Genomic DNA, 7688 nt, shown 5'->3' on the forward strand with positions numbered 1-7688 from the left:
TTTACTGGAGAAATTTGCACTGTAGCTCAAACATCATTTCCTCCGATTCATATCCCTGTAGGGAGCAAGATTGCCCAGCTAGTCCCCTTGCCACAATTAACTGCTGCAATGCAAGATACTGGTTCATTGGCCAAGCGTGGGTCCCAAGGATTTGGCTCCACGGGAGGCCTTGTTATGCTAACTGTCCCAATGACCACCAGACCCGTAGTGGACTCCACATGGTCTCGAGGGAACGAGCGTCTAAATTTACCGGCATTACTGGACACTGGAGCAGATATCACCATAATAAACACTGACAAGTGGCCACACTGGTGGCCGTGCCACCCCACCCTTGGCGGGGTTGAAGGCGTTGGTGGCACTGCTTCTGTGCAACGCAGCTCTGATTTAATACAGGTGGCCGTCGAAGGTCAGGTTGCTTCTATCTATGCAACCATTATGCCGTTGCCCACTGGGGTGAATGTCCTAATCGGCCGAGATGTGCTAGACCAGCTGGGACTGGTGCTGACTAACCAGCATTTTTAGGAGCGGTTGCTGCACAATGGACTTTCCCGATCCAGCTCACATGGACTACTAACACTCTGGTGTGGGTCGAGCAGTGGTCTGCACGTGCTGAGACGCTGTCTGCGTCATCACTCTGGTGCTAGCATCCCTCCTCTGATGTGAGGGAACTCCTGCCAGCTGCTTAGGGGCCGTTACAGCTGTCCCTGGATCCTTCAGCCCGACTGAGCTCTCTCTAGATCCCAGCACTGAGGTTGCACCTTGTGGGGTGTCCACATCTGAAGTGGGAGACTTGGTGGTGGCAGACTGGTCTCCTTCTTGTTCTCCTCTGGGTCTTCCTCCATCTCTACCTCGTTCTCCTTTGCTGCCCACCAGGCAATCCTCCAGCACGTCCCAGTGCACCATGTTGTTGACCTCCTTTGGGTTCGGGTACAGGCCCAGCCTTTTCTTCAGCATTTGCTGGGGAAGGAAGGGATCAAGGGCTTACCCCAGCCATGCAGCCAGGGGCATGGTGGGGCCCACCCCAGCACTCCCCCTCACACCCAGCACTGCTGGGGACCATGCCCTAGTGCAGAGCGACTGTAAGCAGCGAGGAGAAGCATACAGGCCAACCCAATATGGGTGATAAGCAACTTCTACTTTATTTGTGATGCAGTTCACACATATATAGGAGTGGTATTCAGCCACTCCTTCTTGGCACAAGCGACCGCCTGCACTGGTCTCCCAGGGATGCAGCCATCTCCTGTCCTGTAACGGGATTCGGCATGCTCGTAAACATACCACATCACTGGCCAGAGTCCTTTGGTTGCCGAGGCCTGGCAGCTGGCCGGCAGCATCCTGGATGTTCCCCTACAGTGGGGCGAGGAGAGGGATGGCAGTCAGGACACAGGAGCAGGACAGAACAGAAGCACCTGCAAATTAACTTGGGCACTAGACAGACGGGTGCTGGGCTGGCTTGTGCCAGGGAGCTGCTGCTGTATTGTACTAGTAGATCTTGACCCTCCTTCCCAGCACCCATGGTACTTTCATGGGTGTTTAGTTAAGAAGTGCCTTAGCGCCACTTGGGTGGACACACAGAGTTATCTCTGCCTGCAGCTCAAAGTATGAGCCCCATGGGAGAGTCCGTACAGACCAGGAACTTGGTCCTCACAGTGCCTCAATGGAAGCCATCACACAAACCCATGTCAGCAGGGCTGGATGCAGCCCTGCCTGCCTGTTCTGAGCTCTGTGCAGGAGTGGTGAAGCTTATGGCAATGGCCAAGAGCCACCCATGGAGGAGGAGGCTCCCCAATGGGAGAGCACCCAGGGGACTGGTGAGAGCCTCTATCTCAGAGCTGCTGCTCTCGTCGGTTTCCACCCTCTCCACCAGCTGCCCCACGTCGGCAGCCACAGCAGTTTCGGAGCCGCAGTTGGTGTCCTGCAGCGGGTCCTTCCCAGGCAGCTGCTCACCTGTTTACAATACCAGAAGCAATTGTATAGTATCACAAGTAATTAATATCAAAACAATTAATATTACTGTTCCTGCAAGTAGTTGCCTCAACCAGGAGAGATTAGGAAAACATGAAGTTAACTTTTTCCATATTTCTTCAAACCCCCAGGAGGTATCATCCTTGGCCATTTCATGAAATGTTTTGTTTCCAAATTTCCTCCAGACCTGTTTCAATTCTTCCACTTTGATCGATGTAGGAACAGCAACTTTAACTGATTATGGAACAAACCCCTCCTTGTGAAGCCAATAACATGTCTAGAGCCATTTGGCTTTGTAATGCCACTTTAGATAAGCTCATTATCTCTTCTTGTTCTGCTTGGATTATATCAGTAGTTTTACTTTCTATTTCCTCTGTGGTTGCTGAGATATTTACGATTGCTTTCTCTAATTCACTTACTCCCAGAGATGGAATTAGCCATCTCACAAAACTATGAAATGCAGTGTTCCATTCAGCAATAGGGTTAAGTCCTTGCTTAATCAGTTTAGTAAAACTTCTATCCCAGGTTCCAGAAGGATATATGTCAATAATAGTAAGATTGGGTATCATAGCACCTAAAGTGCATACCCCTTTTCATTTGGGTGGTAGGGTCTTACAAGCATTTTCTCCACATAACCAATACCATCCTTTCCCTTCAGGAACAGGCCACCACTGAACCATGATACCATCTATATTAATAGTGTGATTGCAATCTGAATAGTGACCTACACCTGTGGCATTTAAACAATCTCATACTCTGGTTCCTGGTGTGCATTTTTTAATACAGGTATATTCTGTACATAATATTCTTTAATTGGATTAGGATTAACTATCCCAAATTTTAACCTTTCCCTTGGATATAGGTTGCCAGTGTTCACCCAGAAATTAGTCCATGAGATAGTGTTGGGAACTGGAATGCCAGTTAACGGTAGGTCTGGATTTTCTCCTGACTTAGGCAACTGTGCACACACCCAACAGTCACTATGATTAAAAACCTTAGTAACATTCTGCATTAATTTCAGGTTTAAGTTTTGGTCCCAAGCTTGTACACCAGTTATCATATAAATCCTAATTATGACCAATGCAATTTCATACTTAAGGGTCCTAAAGGTTCGATCCACCATGTCTTCTCTGGTTCTGGTGCTTGCTTTATTCTTGAATAATGTATCGAAGCAGGTTGTTCCTTTACCTTCACTGATGTAAAGGTGGTCAGTAATATCTGGTACGGTCCGCTCCACTTCTCCTCTAGAGGCTCTCCTGAAAAATTCTTAACGTAAACCTAGTCTCCAGATCTAGAAGGGTGAATCGGATAATCCAAGCTTCTTGCTCTTGTCCCTAATATTCTCTTATTTATTTCTTCTAATTGTTTTCCCAGATTGACCAGAAACTCTCAGAGATAGCCTTCTCCCACTTCCAGAAGACTTTCTCCTTTAAACTGGAACTGATATGGTCTTCCATATAAAATTTTACATGGCCTAGTCTCTTTTGATTGAGGTTTAGTTTGAATTCTTAATAGAGCCAGTGGTAAGGCTTGGTACCAATATAAATTCGCTTCCTGACATATTTTACTAATCTGTTGTTTGATCAGATGGTTCATCTTTTCTACTTGCCCACTGGCCTGAGGCCTGTATGGAACACGTAGTTGCTAATCAATTTCTAATTTTTTGCTAATTTCTTGTAACAATTTTGCACTAAAGTGTGAGCCTCAGTCGGAAGAAATGGCCACTGGTACTCCAAAACAAGGTATTGTATCATTTAATAATGTTTTAATTACTTGTCTTGCCTTATTTATTCTACAAGGGAATGCTTCTGGCCACCCTGAAAAAGTATCCGTCAACAAATATCAATAACCTCCTTTTCTCAGTAATTCAGAAAAAACTGTTACTTCCTCTCCAATTGTCCCAATTTGATTTTTATTGCCAATTTTAGGATTATTCTTGAGATAGACATTGTCACTAATTGGACTATGGTATATAGATTCCTTCCTACAATTTGTTTGTCTAAGTATCTATACAAAGAGTTGCTAACCCAATGAGTTTTATTATGTTCCTCCTAACTAGCTTCCAGAGTTAATTATAGGGAATTACAATTCACCCATCAGGTATCTGAACCCAACCCTCTTTGTTTTCCTGTCCTTTCAGATCTTCAATCAACTTTCTATCCTCTTTTCAATATCTAGGATTAGCTTTCTCAACTGTTAGTTTGCCATCAGGGATTAAGGGAATAATCTTAGATTGTTCAGCTTCTTATTTGGCTTCAAAATCAGTCAAATTATTTCCAGTTTCCTGATGAGAGTCACCTTGTTGATGCCCTCTACAGTACATAATAGCTACTTCCTCAGGTAGCTGAACACCTTCCAGTCGTTGTAGAATACCTGCAGCATGTTTAATCTGTTTCCCCTGTGTGTTCAAAAGTCCTTGTTCTTTCCAGATGGCACCATGTACATGGACCACACCAAATGAGTATTTAGAATCAGTCCAAATATTTATCCTTTTGTCTTTAGCCAATTCCAGGGCTCTTGTTCAGCATGTTCCAGAGGTTTTTCTTTCAAATCTGGTGGGCTCAAATATGCTGTCTTTATAGTGGCCAAGCAGTTGTGTTTTAGTAGTTCTGTCGGTTGTTCCTGCAAAAAGGATGCTGGATCCATAACATTAGTGACACCATTTCTATATGATCATGCTCCACAAGGGTGACCTGGTATTTTAAGAAATGTGAAGGAGATAACCAGTGGGCTCCTTTCTGTTCCAGGACTGCTGGTATAACATGGGACATTAGCACAGTAATCTTTTGTCCCAAGGTAAATTTGCGAGCCTCTTCAGTATTCATGACAACTGCCGCTACAGCCCTTAGGCATCTGGGCCATCCTTTTCTTGCTTCCTCCAGCTGTTTTGAAAAATACACCACTGCCCTCCTATAGGGTTCTAGTTTCTGAGCAAGGACCCCCAAAGCTATTCCCTGTTCTTCCTAGGAATATAGCCAAGTGGATTTAGTCACATCTAGAAGTCACAGAGCTGCAGCTCTCATTAGCTGTTTTAAATTTCTAAAAGCCCTCCTCTGCTGAATCAGTCCATTCCAAAAACAGATTACTTCCCTTTAACAGTTCATATAGTCATTTTACCAGAACACCATAACTATGCATCATCCAGTCATTCCCAGGAACGTTTGTCGTGGAGTTTGACAAATAGCTTCTTTTCTAGCAGTTCCAAGTTCTCTCTGCCCTCCTGTTATTTCATATCCTAGGTAGGAAACTTGGGTTTGAATTAGTTGGGCCTTTTGTCTGGATACCAAATAACCATTCAGTCCCAGGAAATTCAATAATCCCACCTTTCAGTGGACACATTCTTCCTTTGTTTCTGTGGCAATTAATAGGTCATCCACAGATTGTAACAGAGTCCACGACTGAGTGGGTGGTTTCCATGATTCTAGTTCCAGTGCTAACTGATTTCCAAAAATCGTTGGATTGATTTTAAACCCTTGAGGTAATACTGTCCAAGTTAATCAGGTTTTTTTTTACTGGAAATACAGGATTTTCCCCTTCAAAAACAAATTCTGGTTTCCTTTGGCCAATGGTAAACACAAGAAAGCGTCCTTTAAATCCAAGACGGCAAACCATCTCTGGTTATTATTCAATTTAATCAATAAGGTATACAGATTAGCTACTACTGGATTAATATCCTCTGCAAATTTGTTGATTGCTCTGAGATCTTGAACCAATCTGCAACTTTATTTCTTTACTGTCAAGACAGGAGTATTATATTCCAATTCACATTCAATTAATAACCTATATTTTAAAATGTATCTTTTTTTTTCTTTAATTCCCTTTGATCCTCCAATTTTAAGGGATATTGGGCTACACAGCATTGGGATAATCGGGCTACACAGCATCTGCTGCTTGCAAGTTGCCATATGAACAGCAGCCAAGCTGTTAGGGAAGTTTTGCTGGGTTTCTTTTTTCTTGAAGAGGAAATTCTAGCTGTCTCTAGATGAGGAAATAACACTGGAAAGCCTAACAGCGGCATTTTCACCAAGGAGCTCCATGTGACACAGCAAAAACTGTGTTTTTTTTCTGTTGTTGTTTCTGTGCTTGGTTTTGTTTGTTTTTAACAGTAAACACTCAGCTCCGAGTCACCTTTTAGCTGTGGAAGTTTAAGTCTTAGCCATGCAGATTGTGAGAAACCTGCTTAGCAATCAAAATTTCACAGCCGGGAATTGTGAAGCAAAGAGCTTTTCAATAGCAGCATGCTGGGTGCATCATCCACAGACAGATGAGCACTCCCGCTCAGCGGGTATTCACAGTTTATATACCTTTCTAGGTTTGTCTCCTGATTATGCCTCCCCTCTTCCGAGAGATGATTTAAATTTTCCACAAACCCAAACCCCTCCCCTCTGGTGGCTCTCGGAGGGTCTCTGGTGGTCGTAGGGAGGAAGGCTCCGAGTCCTCACAAATCAACTTCTGAACTTGTGCATGCTTTCAAGCCCTGCAGTTACATAAACTCCTTATCTGTATTGTGTACAGATATTCCTGTCACCGACCACAAGCTCCCTTGGCTGGGGCCCACAAGCTGGAACTCCGTGCCCTACAGACTTTCCGTTCTGCCTATAGCTCGCTTATAACAAAGCCTCCTACATTTTTCTCACACAGATGATATGCAGAGAAACTTTCTTAAAACCATGGTCACATTATTAATGTAACCAAACCGTACCCGTTCAAATACATGCACGTGTATGTGCTAAGACTGTAAACCTCGCGGTGCAGGCAGGCGACCGAACACAACGCTGGCACTGCTCAGTCCCTCTTTGGAAAGCAGCACGGCATTTTAAGCGCCTCGGAAACTGCATTTCCCAGCCCTCAGCACAGCCTGTCGTAACCACAGAGGGCCTGGCAAAGGCGGCAGGAAATGCCAGGGTCATCGCTCCTCGGCACTCTAATGCGCGTTCAGCCCTCCACCTCCTCCCAAGCCTCAACGCGCACCGAACCGCCAGCGCCTGGGCACCGATCCCCGGCCCTCAACCCTGCCGCGGGTCCCCGCCAAGGCGCGGCCTGCAGCCGCCCGGGGTGGTTAAACGACACAGCGGGAGGCCACCCCTCCGACAGGTCTCCCACTCCTCCCAGGCCTTTAGGGCCTGCTCTGGGGTGGAGCTTGGTGTCGGCCGGAGCCGCCTGGCCGGAAGGGCGGGCACGGCCCGGCTCGGCCTGACAAGGCACCATTTTAAGGTTGGCTTGGGAAGTTTGGACTGAAAGGGAAGCCTGTGTTACCCTGGGTCGGACGGAACAGGGCCACATCGATTCCGGCCACACGTATAGCCGCTATGGCCCGCCCTGTGGAGCCTGGCGGTGAGCCCTCATTTCCCCGCCTTCCCGGGGAAGCGGGGAGGAAGACGGTGGGAGGGCTGTTTGTTGTGAACGGTTTGTCTCTCCGTGGTGCTCGGTTTGAGTCAAACCCGTAGCCGCTTAGGTGAGGTGCAGTTCTGTTGTTCCACTTCATCCACGATCATGTGTTACCTTAGCGCAGTGAGGGATTCTGGGGATTCAGTTTTTCATTTCGAGGTCCCCGACGGTTGTTTACCGTATGTAACACCAGCGTTTGTAGGATTTCTCTGACTCCGTTCCTGTAACATGTGCTTACAAAGCTTCAAAATCAAAAGGTGGAGAGACAGGTATGTGAGTTATAGGTGGAAGGAGAACCATGAGGCAATTTTTTATAAAGCTGTCTCTAACCAAAA

This window comes from Pezoporus wallicus, unplaced genomic scaffold (genome assembly GCF_028554395.1).
Source record: "Pezoporus wallicus isolate ANWC-B61680 ecotype Strahan unplaced genomic scaffold, APGP_CSIRO_Pwel_v1 scaffold_6885, whole genome shotgun sequence".
Lineage (NCBI taxonomy): Eukaryota > Metazoa > Chordata > Aves > Psittaciformes > Psittacidae > Pezoporus > Pezoporus wallicus.